Genomic DNA, 19,323 nt, shown 5'->3' on the forward strand with positions numbered 1-19,323 from the left:
TAATAATTAATTTTTTTTTGCTAATATTGTGTGGGATGATCTGATGAGAACCCAAATGTTTACTTGAGCCAACACAAGTTATAGTGTATTTGTGGCTTCCCATTTCCTAGTGAAAAGTCAGGAGGTATGAAAGGTAATCTGGTAGTTTATATGACATAATATGTTCTGCATCCTAAACCTGAAATCTATCAAGGAGAGCTTATGTAGTCATTGCACTTAGACTAATACCTTAACTAATAAAGGTTGAAGTTAAGCTCCTTGCTTAAGCATGTAGGATATGAGCCAAAAAAGTGAGATATTAAAAAAAAGAGAGAGAAATTACGAAAAAGTTGAAAGAATTTTGGAGCAGTCAAGTATGAAATCCAAAGATCAAAATTCTGAAGAATCAAAAAGTTGAAGATACCAAAAATCAAACAAAAAGGTGGTGAATTAAAAGAAATCAAAATATCAAAGAAGAGATGAATTCCAATAGCTACATTGTGGTATCAAAGTGTAATTCTTTCTAGAGCTTATGTATGCCTGATAGTTTAACCAAAAATACCTTGAGGTTAAGAAAGATTTCTGAGGATTGATTCAGAGGGTTGCAAAAATGAATGTCGTATAAACTAAGGGGTGAAGGTTCATAAAGATTGTGAGTATTTAGGAGTGGGGAATTCTTAGGAATTGTAGACACAAATACATGCATTGCGGTCTTGGGATAATGGCTGAGTTTAAAATGGATTGTTTAGTGCGATATTGGTAAAATAAAAATAAGTTTGCTTGGGGACAAGCAAAGGCTAAGTGTGGGGTATTTTGATATGTGTATTTTTATATATATTTTTATACATTATATCTTAATATTTTAGCCTTTATTATTCTCTTTTAGAACTAAAAGGTACTTATAATGATTTGAATTATGATTTGCAGCTATTAGTTGTCGATAGAGCAGAAAAGAAAAGATTGGAGCGGAAATCGGGCTTAGAAGCAAAAAGAAAGAAAATGTTGAAGACTGCTATTACGCCCAGCGTAATATAAGTTACGCCTAGCGTAATGCTGAAAAGAGGACTACGCCCATCGTAGTTAAAGTTATGCCCAGCGTAGTTAAAGTTACGCCCAGCGTACTGGGTATTTATCTAGACTTCCTAATCGCGGATGGATTCCTACTACGCCCAACGTAAACCGACTTACGCCCAGCGTACGTAAGTCGGTTCCAAGGGTTATAAAAAGCGATTATCAGCTAACCAGAAGGGGGATTCCGACTTCTAACCTATTTTAGTCGACAATTAACTTCTGTTAAGCCGTTTTGAGGGTCTAGGAGGCGGCCAGAAGACCGTTAAGCTGACAGGAGCGAAGATCTAAGGGATTGGAGAGCGGATTCATGTCGGTAATCATGTGGTTTGGTATCGTGACCATGTTTGCATTCCATTGTGATGCCATTTTGAGTTTACTTTCTGATTTAGGTGTTAAAACCTTTTACCTTGTGCTTATGACTGAATGAATCTTCGAATTATTGGTTTAATTGCTATTTGGATTATTTATTCTTATTTAATTTATTTTGTCAAGTTTGATTGAAGATCCATATGTGTTAAAGTTTGTTGTTTTGTTTCCTATTGTTGAATTAATAAAGTTTAGATGACCATCTAGCTGTGTTAGTTTGAATCATAGTTGTCCAATGACCATTGGTGATTATGACTAGAGTTTTAACCAAAACCTAGGGTTAGGAAATAAAGTAATGAACTTTAATGTGTGTGCATGAGTAGAATGACCATTCGCTACATGATTTAACTTTTAAGACTATTAGAGTTAAATAAGATCAAATCTTGCTTAATACAAACTAAATACTGATTTGCATGATTGTTTGTTCACTTGATCAATGACTTAATAATTGTGTTGAAATCAAAGGATTAGCAGTCGTGACCATGACACTAGTCATATTAGGAATCGGTGAATAATGAATAATTATCCATTGTATCAGTAGTTAGCTATTAATTTAAGAGGTAATTTATCTAAACCAAAGTACCTAAAGAAATTTGTATTCCTGTCAGTTTATCAAGAATTGCTATTAGTTATTTGTTTGAGATTTAATAAACATTTATTTATCCTTTCGTATGCTTTGTAACCTATAATCAAATATTTTAAATTAATTCACTACCGTTCCCCTTGTGTTCGACACCCTTGCTTATCAAAGCTATACTATACTCAATCGGGTTCACTGCCTGTAAGGTGTGGTTTAGATGCGATAAAATAGGAATTATACATAAAAAAACTAGTGCATTAAATATACACATCAAGTTTTTGGAACGGCGCCAAAAACTTGATGTGCACAAAAGCACCCACTAATTTTAATATTTATAACCTAACAAACTTAGACCAACTATGCACCTATAGGCAGTGTACCTACTTAGATTATAGTATAGCTTGGGTAAGTCGGGTATCGATCACAGGGAACGGTGTTACTAATTTATCTACTTGCTATCAAATTAACCTAATTATTAACAAGTTTAAAAAGGGTTTTATCTGATTTTACAAGATCAGACGAACTTAGGTCAAATTCAATCAATAAGTAAAAACACTCTTGTTTAGTTCGAATCCACTTCGTCCTTATGGCCAGCTAATAATTATGGATTATCAAGTTGGTTTTAATTATATTAGTAATTTAAGTCTAATTTTACCAATAATTAATTAATTCATGTAAAACTATGTATGGTCACACACAATTGAACACAGAACCAATTATGAATATGAATATGCTATGTAAGATTTATCATGCAAACGCAATTATAGTCACAATCTACGTTCTCTAGCACAGCTAAGTTTATTTAATTTCGTACTAACTAAGATTGGTCAATCCTAGCTCTAACAATTTAATGTTCACTAAATCATTGGGTAAACAAGTTCATGCAGTTAATGGTCACTAAGCTACACAGAACATGGAATCAAGCAACTAAAGAAACAAACATAAGCATCTAGGTAATTATAAATCAAACACAAGCAATTTACGAACTAAATAAATCCATGTAAAATTAAGCTATTCATAAGTTAGAAGCTTCATCTAGCTAAACAAGAGTAGCTAGATTCAGCTGCTCATAATAGCAACTAACACAATAACACAAATCAAAGTATAAGGAAACATGTTCATAAGTATCAAATAAGTGAACTAAATTATAGACCTTCACTCTTTTGGTGTTGAAAACCTTTTTCCAAGACCTTTCTTCTACTAAAAATCGCCTTCTGGAAACCCTTCAATCAGCCAAAAGTCCCTCAAATCGTAATGGGCAAGGGAATTTATAATATTCTGATTTCCCGAGTTCACGTCGTGAACCATAAGGATTCACGTCGTGAATATTAGATAACCGTGTTCGGCAAGGACTCTTCCACCCGCATGCATATCTTCTAGAATTCTCGACTCACGTCGTGAACCATGAATTGTTCACGTCGTGAAAACGTCTTTTGGGTGATTTTCCGTTCTTCTTTCCTTCAATCCTCCAAAGTTCCATATTCTGTCAATTTCAGTCCCTATCTTCGAAGATGCTTCTGTTTGGCTGCAAAATAACAAATTAAACTTATAAGTACCATTATTCTATGCAAATGACCAAAATATTAATAGAAATGTAATTAAATATTTCCTAAAAATATGTACAAATCTGGCAATATCAAAATACCCCACACTTGTTCTTTGCTTGCCCTCAAGCAAATCTAATTATTAAATCAAACCTTCACCACCAATATCACATAGAATGATCCAACTCAAGCTCAGCCATTATGCAAGACCTTAACGCACGCATTTGTGTCTAAATTTTTTTTCCTAAATAACCCCCCATACTTTAAATACTCACAATCTTCATAAACACTCGCCCACTTCTTTCGAACAATGCTCATTTTATGCAACCCTCCGAATCCATCCTCAGAAAGCTTTCTAACCTCAAGATATTTTTGTAAAGCTACCCAAGCATACATAAACTAGAGAATTACAACTTTTTAGAAGATACCACAACTTGGAGCTCCTGAATTCTTCTTTACTTTGATAATTGATCTTCAATTTCTTTGAATTCACCATCTTTGTGTAATTTTGATATCTTCAACTTTTGAAACTTCAGAATTTTCGATCTTTGATCTTCTTACTTTGATACTTTTATGCTCCAAAAATTCTTCAATTTTTCACTTTTAATTTTTGGTAATTTCTCTCTCTTTTTTTTTTCTTTTTACATGTACTCACTTTTTTTAAATATCACTCAAAAACCTACATGCTTAAGCAGGGGCGCTTTACTTCAACCCTTATTGGTTAAGACATATATTTCCTGGATACATTTTAAGTTTAGGCTGCTAAACATATTGCATCCCTCAAACTAAGCAGGGTTATGTTTTTGTTCCATGATTTCACTAAAATAAGGGAGGCCACAAATGCACTATATCGTGTATTGGCTCAACTAAACATTTGAGCCTTTATCAGATCATCCCAATGCAACACTAGCAACTTAAGTTCAAATTATTATTATTACTAGATTCAATTATTAAAAATTTTAAATTTTCCAAATTCTCTAGATAATATAAATTTACCAAATTTTCTAGCAATTTACTTTTTCTACCCCCTACCCCACACTTATTACATACAATGCCCTCATTGTATGCATAAAATAAATTAAAATTAAGAAAAATGGAGAAAAAGGAACAGACTCCCCTAGGATAGTGGCGTGATCATCTCCAAAAGTGTGGTTGAAATATGCATCTTGAATATTGGACCTCTTCAAAAATAAGAACTTGGACTCGAACTTGCGAAACCAGCCATCAATCAAAAGTTCAATCTTCAAAAAGAGTGGTGCAAGCCTCCAAATCATGTAGACAATGTGGGAAAGCATACGCCACATTGTATATTAGAGAAAACAGCCCATCGAATCGTCACAAAAGTGGCATAAGGAATGGTAGTAATTCCATGTAATGAAGAAGAGCGGAACGGAATCAATGTGGTGGAAATTCAAAACTCACGACGTGAATCAGTATAGGCTCACGACATGAAGTTGTTGGGTCGCGCATTTTGCATTTCCTTGTAACTTTGCTCACGACGTGAGCAATATAGGCTCACGACGTGAAGTCTGGGTGAACCAGAATTGAAACTGCCTTCTTACATATACTCCACTCAACGTCTCAACGAATTAAGACCCTTCTAAATTCAGTGTATTTTGACGACTCTTCTAACTATAATCTCTCTCTCGACACACCCCACACTTATTTCCAATTGTGGGTTTCGACTTTCAAATTCATAGACTTGAACGACACTCGCCTAAACGAACACGACTCTTGACTCGACCTTACTCCTTCCCCAAGACTCCTTAGCAAGCTGAAAGTTAACAACCAAAGAAGAGAAAAGTAATATAATATCTTAAAGTCTTACAATACAAACAAAATAAAAACAAACCAAATAAGTCCAAAACAAACAAAATAAAACTAAACGATCAATCATCGTCATCCTCCTCGTTTGCTCCACTAGTGCCCGCCCCATCTCCTCCTTGTCCATGATACTCACTCATCCTAGGGCAAATTGGGTAGTGATACCCCAGGTGAGGAGGCTGCTCCACATTGAAGTGCCGAACCATAGTCCCTCCAATCCAGTTTACGCTCAAGGAAAGCTGGTCAAAATACCCTATCATATTATCCCCAATATGTGATCCTACCATGGGTGCGGGGATATGCACCGACTGCCGTCTCTCTCCTCTTCCTCTAACATTCCTTCTCCTCGGCCTTGGTTGTGGTGCGGGTTGATCACCCTGCTGCTCACCACCATCCTCATCATCCGACCGCACAATTCCCCAGTGGGTTCCATAATTTTGGACCACCCGTATGGTCTCCAAATACCCCATGCTAAACTCATGACAATCCATGCGGGTCATGGAACGAGTGATATCGGGAACTAGTAACCCATACGATCGGGCCAACCGGGTAATGAATTGCCCTCCACAAATAGGGCTCCCGGGGCAAGAACTGGCAGCAGAGCCAGCCAAGAAGCATGCTAAAAAATAGGGAATGTTGCAACACACTCCCGGCTGCAAAATGCACCATAAAAAGAAGAGATTCTGCTTTCTCACTTTGTCCTTATGCCTTCTGTGATTAATGGAGAAAGTGATCAGTCGATGGAGTAGACGGTGGATAGGAGAGCGAATGCTGCTCCCGGGGGATACTCCGGAATTGAATATCCCGGAGGCAATACTATGCCAAAAATCATAACCAGTAACACCATCAGCATACCCTCGAGCTGCCTCCCTTAAAAACATGTCACACTCGGGAGTCATTGCCTCTTCGGGATTATAAATCCCAACCCTCCACGAAAACTCCACCAGGCTACATTCCCGGTACTCCCCCCAAGACGAAATACCAATGCTTGCGGATAACGGGGATCTTGGACATTCTCATGGAATGTCACCGTGGAGAAAAACTCCACACACAACTTCTTATAGACCCGCTCTTGGACACGGAAATGATTTTGCCACCCCGCGCAAGTAAAAGAAAAACCATCTCCAATAAAAATTTTAGTAAGAAACGGGGACATCCTATCCACAAGCCCGACCTCCCTCAAACGTGCCCATTCAATAGTGGGTGCAACAGCAATCTCCCGGTTGTACAACCATCCTAGCCAGTTGTTCCAACGCGTATATATATCCCGTGACATATTTGTTAGAAAGACGTAAAACGGGTGGAGACTAAACACCTCGGTTGGAACTTCTGTTCTGGGACCCATTCCTGTAAAAACAAGCAGCAAACACAGCCAAAAGAAATAACCCAACAGATTAGTAGTAAAAGAAACATGAAACTGTCCAGTCCAGAATTCACGTCGTGAATTCCTAGGAATTCACGTCGTGACTTCGTCATCGCGAATTGAATCTGTCCATTTTCTGTAGAAATCGGGCCAATACAATGCTTGGGGTTTATTCCTATGCTAATTTCAACCACAAATCATCAACATTCCAAGGCTATTACGGGATTTTTAGGGAATATTTACGACAATTCAACTAATTACAAACCCTAACCCTAAGTTTCAACTATTAGTGAAGAATTAGACATGAGAATAAAGAAGTATTACCTTAGATCGAAAGATTACGTAAGCAAAAACGAAAATGGATTGTATGTCGGCCGAAATCGGGGCAAAAATGGGGGACCAGTCTTCGTGTTCACTTCGTGGGAATAAAGAATGAGTTGGTCAAAGGGATTCTGTATTCTTTAATCTGTGGTCCCGTGATTGCTACTATTCACGTCGTGAATCCTTAAGGATTCACATCGTGAGTCCTGTCTGGGCTTAATTTTGGGCCATTCATTCTTCATCAGAAATGGATTAGTCTTGGGCCATTTAGTTTAACAGAAAATGGGCTGATATGTATCAATGATCTATTGTCCGGTTCATTCAGAACTCACGCCGTGAATCATAATTATTCACGTCGTGAATACTGTATGACAATATATATATATATATATATATATATATATATATATATATATATATATATATATATATATATATATATTTATCCAGGTTTGTCTATTAACTAAATTCTGAATTATTACCACTTCATTTTTAGGGACCCCACACCCAGTGTTTAATTATGAATAAAGTGAGTTGGATGATATGATCTATGTTTCTAGGACTAAAATGCAAAAACTAAAAAGAAAAAGGAAAAAAACGCAAACCAAACTCGGGTTGCCTCCCGAGAAGCTCTTCTTTTTGAGGAGTCTTGATCTGGACTCCGTGCCTCCTACGTTGATTCGTCAGAAGAATCTACCACCAGGATCTTTTGCTCCTTAAAACGCCTCTTGTTAGCTTGCACTCGAAGAATATACGCCTTTTTAGAATTCTCCTTTTTAACCTTGACTTCGTCTCCATCGAGCTTGCGTTTGATCCCTTGAATCTTCAATTTTCCATCATTTTTAAGCTCCATAGTATCCTTCTCTTCTTTCACCACTGGACTTGTGACTTTTGAAGTAACCTCCTCTTCATCACTCGACATCTCATCATTTTCCTTGCTTACCCAAGAAGTTGGATTCATGTAGGCGATGACTTCAACTAAAAATGGAACAGATGCTCTCGGTTTTGTTCTTTTAACTTGTTAAATTGTTTTGATTTCTTCTTCCATGAGCTTCTCTAATTATTCAAGTTCATTCTCTTCATCTATGTTGAAAACCTCTTCTTGAGCATGACTCCCTTGGAAACCATCTTCTATTTCAAAAATTTCCTTCTCATCCCCAACTCTCAAGGTGAGCTTGGACTCGCGTATATCAACCAGAACTCCAGCAGTGTTAAGTAACGAGTGACCAAGAATAATTGGTACATTGGGATCTTCTTTCATATCCAAAACTACAAAGTCTATTGGAAAAACAAATTTCCCAATTTTCACGAGAATATCTTCCACACTGCCCCAGGGCTGTGTCACTGAACGGTTCGCCATGTGAATAGTCATCTTTGTATCCTTTAACTTCTGAATATTCAATTTTTGATAAAACGAATAAGGTATCAAATTTATGCTAGCCCCAGAATCGGCTAAAGCATAAACCTTCATATTATTCCCAAACTCACATGGGAGTGTGAGTCGTCCAGGATCCCCCATCTTCTTAGGTATCTCTCCCAACACAGCTTTTGAGCTTTGCTCACTTAGAATCACCTTAGAATTCTCCTTTAATTGCTGACGAGTGTCTAACAAGTATTGTAGGAACTTAGCATATTCTGGAAATTTTGCAAGCGAATCAATAAAAGGAGTATTAATAGGAATACCCTTCAATTGCTTGATAAACTCCAGATGTTCTCTCTCCAGTGGACTGAGATTAGCTCTAGACGGGAATGGAAAAGGTGGTTTATAAGCTGGAACAGATAAGGATTTTTTCTGTTCTGACCGGGCCCACGATGTGAGTATAGCGGGCTCACGACGTGAACTGGGTATTCCAGCAGATTCTTCATTTTCGAGCTTCGGCTTCTTTGGCTTCGGATCGGGCTGCTGTGGCTCCACTTCTAAGGCTTCTAGGAACTCAGAAATCGCCTCTTCTTCAGTATCTATGGCCATTACGTGAGATTGAGTCTTCTTTTCAGGATTTTTCGGGAACATCTTCTCATTAACCAAAGTGGTAAGTTGACCAAGTTATACTTCAAGGTTATTTATGGAGGCTTGCTGATTTTTTATTGATGCCTGCTGATCTATCATCATTGCATGATGATTCTTCATTATAGCTCTTTGTTCTTCCATTGCAGTGTCAGTAGCATCATGTCTTTTTTTTAGGCTTCCATAAATTTCATCAACATGGTCTCTAATTCTGATTTCTTCTCAACTAGTGGTTGCTCTCTTTGGTAGAAACCCCGGCCAGTTTGCCTAAATTTCTCTTCTTTTTGCTTCTTGTATTCATCGTAAGGCAGCCACTCCTTCTTTGGTTTCCTCCAGTCTTCATCATACTTGTCCCCACTTGAGTAGCAAACTTGAGCTTTCTTGTTTCCATATTCATCCAAAGTGCAATCTTTTGTCAAATGCGGGCCACTACATCTCTCGCAACCAACTCGAATTGCATGAATTGATTGGTCCATTTGGGTCAATCTCCTATCCATAGTGTTAAGCATCGCCATCACAACAGCCATCTCTTCAGTTTGTGCACCTCCACTGCCTTTTATTCCATCGCGTCCTGGGTTGTGATACTCACGAGAGTGCTTTGAAAATTCTTCAACCAGCTCCTTGGCCTGAATTGGGTTCTTCTTTTTTAGTGGTCCTTGTGAATCAAGGAGTTGTCTAGTCATTACATTCACCCCATCATAGAATATCGACATTTCTTGCTGAAGATTTAGGTCATGTTGAGGACAATTCCTTAACAACCCCTTGTAGCGCTCCCATGCCTCGTATAATGACTCCCCCGGGTTTTGTTCAAAGTTGGCAATCGCCTTCTTGAGTTTAGAGATTTTGGAGGGTGGGAAAAACTGATCTAGAAATTTCTCACGCAATTGGGCCCATGTGGTGATTGTACCAGATGGAAGATCCTTCAACCAGTCTTTTGCAGCTCCTTTGAAAGTGACTGGTAACATTCTTAACAAAGCTGTCTCCCTCGGGATATTAGGAGTATTAAAATAATCCGCAATATCATTGACCTCGTCTAAATGCTTAAAAGCATCTTCATGATCCTTCCCATAGAATGGGATATCCTTGAGTGCCGTAAGGATATGTCCCTTTAACTCAAATGTAGCATTGGAAGGTATCGCAGGATGTATTAAACCCGGCCCCACATCATCTCGAATGTGCTTCTTGTAATCCCCTATGGCCATCTCATCAATGTTCGCCATTTTGTTCTCCGGCTCGTTCTCGGGTTCACTCGTATAAAGTCCAAATTCTTTTTTTGATTCGTATTCTTGATCGAAAACTTCAAAATTGCTCTTTGAGGCTGAACTCGATTCTCCCGTTTTCTTTCCTAACTTCCTTGAAAAGGCTGATTTCAGTTCTTGTAAAGGTGTCTTCTTCGGTGTTTGATCTTCTTTCACGCTCTTATCCTTCTTTTTGTGAATTGCAGACTCGGGATCTTCAAGTGGTGGTACCAAAGGTGTGTTAGAACCTCTGGTCATGAACTTCTGAAATAAAACAAAAAGATAAAACGTAAAATTGAACTAAAAAAACTGAAATAAACAAAACTAAGGACTTCAGTTCTCACGTCGTGAATCTTGAAAGTTCACGTCGTGGGTCCTGCAATGCAGAAAAAAAATTAAAACAGAAAAGTAACTTCTTGCAGGTTTTATCCTACAAAAAGGATTGATTAATTTAAAGCAAACAAACTAATAATTAACTAAGCCGTTCCCCGGCAACGGCGCCAAAAAACTTGATGTGCACAAAAGTACCCACTAATTTTAATATTTATAACCTAACAAACTTAGACCAACTATGCACCTATAGGCAGTGTACCTAGTCAGATTATAGTATAGCTTGGGTAAGTCGGGTATCGATCACAGGGAACGGTGTTACTAATTAATCTACTTGCTATCAAATTAACCTAATTATTAACAAGTTTAAAAAGGGTTTTATCTGATTTTACAAGATCAGACGAACTTAGGTCAAATTCAATCAATAAGTAAAAACACTCTTGTTTAGTTCGAATCCACTTCGTCCTTATGGCCAGCTAATAATTATGGATTATCAAGTTGGTTTTAATTATATTAGTAATTTAAGTCTAATTTTACCAATAATTAATTAATTCATGTAAAACTATGTATGGTCACACACAATTGAACACAGAACCAATTATGAATATGAATATGATATGTAAGATTTATCATGCAAACGAAATTATAGTCACGATCTACGTTCTCTAGCACAGCTAAGTTTATTTACTTTAGTACTAACTAAGATTGGTCAATCCTAACTCTAACAATTTAATGTTCACTAAATCATTAGGTAAACAAGTTCAGCAGTTAATGGTCACTAAGCTACATAGAACATGGAATCAAGCAACTAGAGAAACAACCATAAGCATGCTAGGTAATTATAAATCAAACACAAGCAATTTACCAACTAAATAAATCCATGTAAAATTAAGCTATTCATAAGTTAGAAGCTTCATCTAGCTAAACAAGAGTAGCTAGATTCAGCTGCTCATAATAGCAACTAACACAATAACACAAATCAAAGTATAAGGAAACATGTTCATAAGTATCAAATAAGTGAACTAAATTATAGACCTTCACTCTTTTGGTGTTGAAAACCTTTTTCCAAGACCTTTCTTCTGCTAAAAATCGCCTTCTGGAAACCCTTCAATCAGCCAAAAGTCCCTCAAATCGTAATGGGCAAGGGAATTTATAGTATTCTGATTTCCCGAGTTCACGTCGTGAACCATAAGGATTCACGTCGTGAATATTAGATAACCATGTTCGGCAAGGACTCTTCCACCCGCATGCATATCTTCTAGAATTCTCGACTCACATCGTGAACCATGAATTGTTCACGTCGTGAAAACGTCTTTTGGGTGATTTTCCGTTCTTCTTTCCTTCAATCCTCCAAAGTTCCATATTCTGTCAATTTCAGTCCCTATCTTCGAAGATGCTTCTGTTTGGCTGCAAAATAACAAATTAAACTTATAAGCGCCATTATTCTATGCAAATGACCAAAATATTAATAGAAATGTAATTAAATATTGCCTAAAAATATGTACAAATCTGGAAATATCAAAATACCCCACACTTGTTCTTTGCTTGCCCTCAAGCAAATCTAATTATTAAATCAAACCTTCACCACCAATATCACATAGAACGATCCAACTCAACCTCAGCCATTATGTCAAGACCTCAACCCGATTTGTGTCTAAATTTTTTTTTCTAAATAACCCCCCCATACTTTAAATACTCACAATCTTCATAAACACTCGCCTACTTCTTTCAAACAATGCTCATTTTATGCAACCCTCCGAATCCATCCTCAGAAAGCTTTCTAACCTCAAGATATTTTTGTAAAGCTACCCAAGCATACATAAACTAGAGAATTACAACTTTTTAGAAGATACCACAACTTGGAGCTCCTGAATTCTTCTTTACTTTGATAATTGATCTTCAATTTCTTTGAATTCACCATCTTTGTGTAATTTTGATATCTTCAACTTTTGAAACTTTAGAATTTTCGATCTTTGATCTTCTTACTTGGATACTTTTATGCTCCAAAAATTCTTCAATTTTTCACTTTTATTTTTTGGTAATTTCTCTCTCTTTTTTTTTCTTTTTACATGTACTAACTTTTTTTAAATATCACTCAAAAACCTACAAGCTTAAGCAGGGGCGCTTTACTTCAACCCTTATTGGTTAAGACATATCTTTCCTGGATACATTTTAAGTTTAGGCTGCTAAACATATTGCATCCCTCAAACTAAGCAGGGTTATGTTTTTGTTCCATGATTTCACTAAAACAAGGGAGGCCACAAATGCACTATAACGTGTATTGGCTCAACTAAACATTTGAGCCTTTATCAGATCATCCCAATGCAACACTAGCAACTTAAGTTCAAATTATTATTATTACTAGATTCAATTATTAAAAATTTTAAATTTTCCAAATTCTCTAGATAATATAAATTTACCAAATTTTCTAGCAATTTACTTTTTCTACCCCCTACCCCACACTTATTACATACAATGCCCTCATTGTATGCATAAAATAAATTAAAATTAAGAAAAAGGGAGAAAAAGGAACAGACTCCCCTGGGATAGTGGCGTGATCATCTCCAAAAGTGTGGTTGAAATATGCATCTTGAATATTGGACCTCTTCAAAAATAAGAACTTGGACTCGAACTTGCGAAACCAGCCATCAATCAAAAGTTCAATATTCAAAAAGAGTGGTGCAAGCCTCCAAATCATGTAGACAATGTGGGAAAGCATACGCCACATTTTATATTAGAGAAAACAGCCCATCGAATCGTCACAAAAGTGGCATAAGGAATGGTACTAATTCCATGTAATGAAGAAGAGCGGAACGGAATCAATGTGGTGGAAATTCAAAACTCACGACGTGAATCAGTATAGGCTCACGACGTGAAGTCGTCGGGTCGCGCATTCTGCATTTCCTTGTAACTTTGCTCACGAAGTGAGCAAAATAGGCTCACGACGTGAAGTCTGGGTGAACCAGAATTGAAACTGCCTTCTTACATATACTCCACTCAACGTCTCAATGAATTAAGACCCTTCTAAATTCAGTGTATTTTGACGACTCTTCTAACTATAATCTCTCTCTCGACTCACCCCACACTTATTTCCAATTGTGGGTTTCGACTTTCAAATTCATAGACTTGAACGACACTCGCCTAAACGAACACGACTCTTGACTCGGCCTTACTCCTTCTCCAAGACTCCTTAGCAAGCTGAAAGTTAACAACCAAAGAAGAGCAAAGTAACATAATATCTTAAAGTCTTTCAATCCAAACAAAATAAAAACAAACCAAATAAGTCTAAAACAAACAAAATAAAATTAAACGATCAATCATCTTCATCCTGCTCGTTTGCTCCACTAGTGCCCGCCCCATCTCCTCCTTGTCCATGGTACTCACTCATCCTAGGGCAAATTGGGTAGTGATACCCCAGGTGAGGAGGCTGCTCCACATTGAAGTGCCGAACCATAGTCCCTCCAATCCAGTTTACGCTCAAGGAAAGCTGGTCAAAATACCCTGTCATATTATCCCCAATATGTGATCCTACCATGGGTGCGGGGATTGCACCGGCTGCCCTCTCTCCTCTTCCTCTAACATTCCTTCTCCTCGGCCTTGGTTGTGGTGCGGGTTGATCACCTTGCTGCTCACCACCATCCTCATCATCCGACCGCACAATTCCCCAGTGGGTTCCATAATTTTGGACCACCCGTATGGTCTCCAAATACCCCATGCTAAACTCATGACAATCCATGCGGGTCATGGAACGAGTGATATCGGGAACTAGTAACCCATACGATCGGGCCAACCGGGTAATGAATTGCCCTCCACAAATAGGGCTCCCGGGGCAAGAACTGGCAGCATAGCCAGCCAAGAAGCATGCTAAAAAATAGGGAATGTTGCAACACACTCCGGTCTGCAAAATGCACCATAAAAAGAAGAGATTCTGCTTTCTCACTTTGTCCCCATGCCTTCTGTGATTAATGGAGAAAGTGATCAGTCGGTGGAGTAGACGGTGGATAGGAGAGCGAATGCTGCTCTCGGGGGACACTCCGGAATTGAATATCCCAGAGGCAATACTACGCCAAAAATCATAACCAGTAACACCATCAGCATACCCTCGAGCTGCCTCCCTTAAAAACATGTCACATTCGGGAGTCATTGCCTCCTCGGGATTATAAATCCCAACCCTCCATGAAAACTCCACCAAGCTACATTCCCGGTACTCCCCCCCCCCCCCCCAAGACGAAATACCAGTGCTTGCGGATAACGGGGATCTTGGACGTTCTCATGGAATGTCACCGTGGAGAAAAACTCCACACACAACTCCTTATAAACCCGCTCTTGGACACGGAAAAGATTTTGCCACCCCGCGCAAGTAAAAGAAAAACCATCTCCAATAAAAATTTTAGTAAGAAACGGGGACATCCTATCCACAAGCCCGACCTCCCTCAAACGTGCCCATTCAATAGTGGGTGCAACAGCAATCTCCTGGTTGTACAACCATCCTAGCCGGTTGTTCCAACGCGTATATATATCCCGTTACATATTTGTTGGAAAAACGTAAAACGGGTAACTAGAAACCCCGGTTGGAACTTCTGTTCTGGGACCCATTCCTGTAAAAACAAGCAGCAAACACAGCCAAAAGAAATAACCCAACAGAGTAGTAGTAAAAGAAACATGAAACTGTCCAGTCCAGAATTCACGTCGTGAATTCCTAGGAATTCACGTCGTGACTTCGTCATCGCGAATTGAATCTGTCCATTTTCTGTAGAAATCGGGCCAATACAATGCTTGGGGTTTATTCCTATGCTAATTTCAACCACATATCATCAACATTCCAAGGCTATTATGGGATTTTTAGGGAACACTTTCTACAATTCAACTAATTACAAACCCTAACCCTAAGTTTCAACTATTAGAGAAGAAGTAGACATGAGAATAAAGAATTATTACCTTAGATCGAAAGATTACGTAAGCAAAAACGAAAATGGATTGTATGTCGGCCGAAATCGGGGCAAAAATGGGGGACCAGTCTTCGTGTTCACTTCGTGGGAATAAAGAATGAGTTGGTCAAAGGGATTCTGTATTCTTTAATCTGTGGTCCCGTGATTGCTACTGTTCACGTTGTGAATCCTTAAGGATTCACGTCGTGAGTCCTGTCTGTGCTTAATTTTGGGCCATTCATTCTTCATCAGAAATGGATTAGTCTTGGGCCATTTAGTTTAACAGAAAATGGGCTGATATGTATCAATGATCTATTGTCCGGTTCATTCAGAACTCACGTCGTGAATCATAATTATTCACGTCGTGAATACTTTATGACAATTTATATATATATATATATATATATATATATATATATATATATATATATATATATATATATATATATATATATATATATATATATATATATATATATATATATATATATATATATATATCCAGGTTTGTCTATTAACTAAATTCTGAATTATTACCACTTCATTTTTAGGGACCCCACACTCAGTGTTTAGTTATGAATAAAGTGAGTTGGATGATATGATCTATGTTTCTAGGACTAAAATGAAAAAACTAAAAAGAAAAAGGAAAAAAAAACGCAAACCAAACTCGGGTTGCCTCCCGAGAAGCGCTTCTTTTTTAGGAGTCTTGAGCTGGACTCCGTGCCTCCTACGTTGATTCGTTAGAAGAATCTACCACTAGGATCTTTTGCTCCTTAAAACGCCTCTTGTAAGCTTGCACTCGAAGAATATACGCCTTTTTAGAATTCTCCTTTTTAACCTTGACTCCGTCTCCATCGAGCTTGCGTTTGATCCCTTGAATCTTCAATTTTCCATCATTTTTTAGCTCCATAGTATCCTTCTCTTCTTTCACCACTGGACTTGTGACTTTTGAAGTAACCTCCTCTTCATCACTCGACATCTCATCATTTTCCTTGCTTACCCAAGAAGTTGGATTCGTGTAGGCAATGACTTCAACTAAAAATGGAATAGATGCTCTCGGTTTTGTTCTTTTAACTTGTTGAATTGTTTTGATTTCTTCTTCCATGAGCTTCTCTAATTCTTCAAGTTCATTCTCTTCATCTATGTTGAAAACCTCTTCTTGAGCACGACTCCCTTGGAAACCATCTTCTATTCCAAAAATTTCCTTCTCATCCCCAACTCTCAAGGTGAGCTTGGACTCGCGTATATCAACCAGAGCTCCAGCAGTGTTAAGTAACGGGTGACCAAGAATAATTGGGACATTGGGATCTTCTTTCATATCCAAAACCACAAAGTCTATTGGAAAAACGAATTTCCCAATTTTCACGAGAATATCTTCCACAATGCCACGAGGCTGTCTCACTGAACGGTTCGCCATGTGAATAGTCATCTTTGTAGCCTTTAACTTCTGAATATTCAATTTTTGATAAAACGAATAAGGCATTAAATTTATGCTAGCCCCAGAATCGGCTAAAGCATAAACCTTCATATTATTCCCAAACTCACATGGCAGAGTGAGTCGTATCTCAAAACACATCACTTCCTTCACTAAAGAGCTCATATCTCATGCATGGCTCACTTCTAACGTCCACGATTGGATTTTTATGACTCTATATCATGAAATACACTAACAAAGGACAGATCTCGGATTCTTGGGGCTCATTAACTCATAAATTCATCAAATTTGGGGACAAAAACCCTAAAACACCCCATACAAATACAAAAGAAAAGAGTAGGAAAGCTTGAAGCTTTATACCTCCAAGTGAAGCTTCCCACACTGCTAAGCTCAGATCCAAGTGCTTAAGCTCTCACTCCTTCTTCTCCAAAGCTTCCTTTCCATTTCTAATGTTCAAGAACACACCAACAAGCTCTCAAAGGCAGTCTCTAGCTATAAGAACAAGGATTAGGGTTTTTGGTGGACAAGTCTCTGGAAATGGTGGCCAACAAGGAGGCCATAATGTTCCTTATATAGGGCTCACCCCCACAATTAGGGTTTTAATCTGAACCTAGTATGCCCGACGTACACTATGGTACGCCCAGCGTACTGGGTAGACCCCGCATCAAGAACACGCTCATGAGTACGCGCATCGTACTCCTCCTTACGCCCAGCGTACTCAAAAGCCAAACTTTTCTTTTAAGGGTTAATTTTGACAACTTGGGGAAAGAAAAGGGTCAAAGGAATATACCTGAATTTCGGGATGTTACAGTAACCTTGTGACTTTCCCTGATCCAAGCGTGAGTCCTGTGCTTCTGGTAGTATATGCATCTACTACCTTTCACACCTACTCATACGCGTCCCAAGTATTGTCTCGCAGTCACCAAGTCACCAAGAAAATCACATAAAAGTTTAACACATCAGATAACAAAACGAAGGCTTTATTATTTCTTGAAACTATTACATAGGTGTTCAAGTTCACCCTAGACTATGCCTCTAACAGGTTACATCAAACGATACTATGGCTACTGCATAACTCTATTTTCATATATGAAGTCCTCATCCTTGATTCCTCGCGTTGTTTTCTGCTTCGTCGAGGATCATGCGGAATGCCCTTGGCCTTGGTGGTGCTTCTGGCCTTGCTGCTTCGTTTTTCTTTGGGCAATTTCTAGACAGGTGCCCCTTGCCTCCATATCCGTAGCATACCTTATCATTATGTGTACAATCCTTGGAATAGTGACCAGTCCTTCCAAACTTGTAACAAGTCACTTCTTCGTTGCATTTCCCACAATGCTTCTTCTTGCATTTATCACACCATCTCGCTTCACCTCTTTCTCCTTCTCCAGGCTTTGAGAATTTTCTCTCCTTATTGGACCTTGAAGATCCTTCAAACTTCCGCTTTTCTCCTGCCTTATCTTTTTCTAAACCTTTTTCTCTTATCTGGGTCTCTACGTTCTTAGCTGCTCTAACGGTTGTTTTTAAAGTAGTTGCCATTTTGACCATTAGGCCAAAGTCTGTGGGCAGTCTGTTAGCAAATCTATCAATCTTGGAGAGTTCAGTAGGAACCAAGTAGGGAAATAGCTTCATACTCTCGGTGAATGTGGTGGAATACTCATCAACACTCATCTTCCCTTTCTTCAGGTTCTGAAACTCGTTGTTTAGGTCTATCAGATATATCTCTGAGCAGTACTGCATTTTCAACTGTTCCAAGAACTCTTCCCATGACATCTTTAGGGCTTCTCCTCGTGGCATCGTATGTGCCAATAGCTTCCACCAGCTCAAGACTCCAGTTTTCAGTTGTCTTACTGCGAAGACAGTCTTCTGTTTCTCGCTACAGCTGCAGCTCTCAAACACCATCTCCATCTCGGAGATCCAATCCATAATCTCAACCGGCTTTGGGCTTCCAGAAAGACTTGGTGGCTTGGCACCCAAAAAATTCTTATACATTCGCCCATCCTTGTTGTTTCCCTTTTCCGGGCCATTCCTTCGTTCTCCTTGAGTCTCAACTTGACTCGTTTGGCGGCTATAGTTCCCTTCCTCCGATTTCTCGGGAATCAGCTCAGGTTGCTCCATGGGCATGGTAGGTTCGTCCCTATTCAACATCCGCCTCATTTCTTCCCTTTGTTCAGCTAACATAGCTTGAATCATGGCTTGTACTCCAACCATTGTGATTAGCTCGGGTGCAACTTCTACTACAACAGGTATTTGCTGAATCACCGGGGGTTGATTCCTATTCCTATTTGCATCCCCAGCTCCACTGCGGGTTCTTGCCATTTTATTCTATACACCGAATAAGGTGA

General features: G+C 38.5%; 1 non-coding gene across 1 annotated transcript; it reads left to right on the top strand.

The window, feature by feature from the left end:
* Positions 1-9,782: 9,782 nt before the first annotated feature.
* LOC145161927 (small nucleolar RNA R71) lies at positions 9,783-9,889 on the top strand. Its single transcript, XR_013738784.1, has one exon. It is a non-coding gene; the product is annotated as a small nucleolar RNA R71 (small nucleolar RNA).
* Positions 9,890-19,323: the final 9,434 nt, after the last annotated feature.

This window comes from Lactuca virosa, chromosome 2 (assembly GCF_052849685.1).
Source record: "Lactuca virosa cultivar CGN04683 chromosome 2, Lactuca_virosa_CGN04683_v6, whole genome shotgun sequence".
In the NCBI taxonomy this organism is placed as follows: Eukaryota; Viridiplantae; Streptophyta; class Magnoliopsida; order Asterales; family Asteraceae; genus Lactuca; species Lactuca virosa.